A 1,889-nucleotide genomic window follows, 5' to 3' on the forward strand; every position below is an offset into this window, starting at 1 on the left:
ACCAAACCAAACCAAAACAAAAACAATAACTGAGGTTTTGTTGTTAAGAGTGAGAGAGGGGTGGGGAGATAGTTCAGTGGCTTAATACCTGCCTGCCTGCCAAACACAAGGTCCTGAGTTCAGTCCCTGGTTAAAAAAAAAAAAAGAGTGAGACAAATATAGGAACACTAAACCTCTGTGTGTGTGTGTGTGTGTGTGTGTGTGTGTGTGTACTGGGAATTGAACTCAAGGCCTCAGGCTTCCCAGGCAGGAGCTGAGCCACTGAGCTACACCCCAGGCCATGAAACCAATTTTAAAATGGGAGAAAAATTCCCCGTGAGAATGTTAAATATTTTATATCAATATAAGAGCAGGTTGAGGATGGCCTACAGAAACAGCAATAGAAAATAGCTTCTAAAGACAGTCCATTAATGAAGGGGTTAGGTGTGAAGTAAAGAAGATCATAGTTGATTTGGTGATTTTTTTTTTTTTTTTTTCAGAACCGGGGATTGAACTCGGGCCCTGTGCGCTTGCCCGTGAAGCACTTATTCCACTGAGCCATCTCCCCGGTCCCCCCCCCCACTTTTTTGTTTTTTTTGATTTGGTGAATTTTATACTTCACAATATTAATTAGTTTCAGGGGCCGGGGAGATGGCTCAGTAGAATAAGCGCTTCCCTGGCAAGCACAAGGGCCTGAGTTCAATCCCCAGTTCTGGGAAAAAAACCTCATTAATTAGTTTCTTCAAGAGGGGGAAAGATGAATCAAGGCTGTAAAACAAGGGTGTTAAGGAAGAGTAAGAGACTCTTAGACCTGTTGAGTGAGAAGGAGGAAGCCCAGAGAAACCCCAAAAAGGAAGAACCACCAGGCTGCCCTCCAGGAAGAAACTACTGAGGTAATACAAGAAACAGCTCACTCAGGAGGCTGAGGCAGGAAGATCACAAGTTTGAGGCCAGCCTGGGGCAATTTAGCAAGGCCTTGTCTCGAAAATAAAATGGAAAGGAAGAAAGGTAAGGCGTGGAGTGTCATATAGCTTAGTGGCAGAGAACTTGCCTAGCAGGTGCAGGGCCCTGGGTAAAATTCCCAGTAGTAAACAAACAAAAACCAGAACAAAGCAAAGGTGATTTCAGGTGAATACCAAGCTCTTTAGGAAGATGAAAGCTGGGTAGTTGTGTATGAAGATGCTTGACTATGAGGTGAATTCTGTGAGGTGGGAACGTGGCTTTAATCTACCAAAACCTGAAGAATGAAAACGCAAAACTTTATTTGCAAAGAAGGTGAAAATAAAAATGAATCTTAGGCATAAAACAAGAGTTATAGAACGTTCTATATTTATTGACTTTGATTAGGTTTAAGGTAATAAGCCTAGACATTTTTTATTCATCGTTCTTTCTTTTTCAGAATATTTTTATTGGGGGAAAGAAAGCCTCTGTGAGAGAGACAGAGGGGAGCCCAAGTGGGTTGTCCCGCTGTTCACTTTTCTATGTGGCTCAAGCTGGTCTCAAATTCTTGGGCCCACGTGATCCTCCTGCTTCAGCCTCCGAGGTCACTGGGACTACAGGCCCGGGCCATCAAGCTCCGCTCCTTCATTCTCTCTTCCCCACTTTCCCCTCCCTTCTCTCTCCTTTTTCCCTTTCTTTTTTTCTGTCTTTTCTTCATAAGCTGCTGAGCTATCTCCTTGGCCCTTCTGTTTTCTTTTTTTCACTTTATGTATTTGGTCCAGGGTCTCACTATGCAGCTCAGACTCATAGTGTCCTCCTATTTTCAGCCTCCCCAGTGCTGGGATTACAGGCGTGTGCCTCAACGCCTGGATCCAGTCCCTGGCTCAGTGTGCCCTGGGGGGCGGGGTCAGCATGGCATGTGGGACAGGGGATTGAACCCTGGTTCCTGCACTTGTCTTTTTTTTTTTTTT

This window comes from Octodon degus, unplaced genomic scaffold (genome assembly GCF_000260255.1).
Source record: "Octodon degus isolate 3935 unplaced genomic scaffold, OctDeg1.0 scaffold00004, whole genome shotgun sequence".
NCBI lineage: Eukaryota > Metazoa > Chordata > Mammalia > Rodentia > Octodontidae > Octodon > Octodon degus.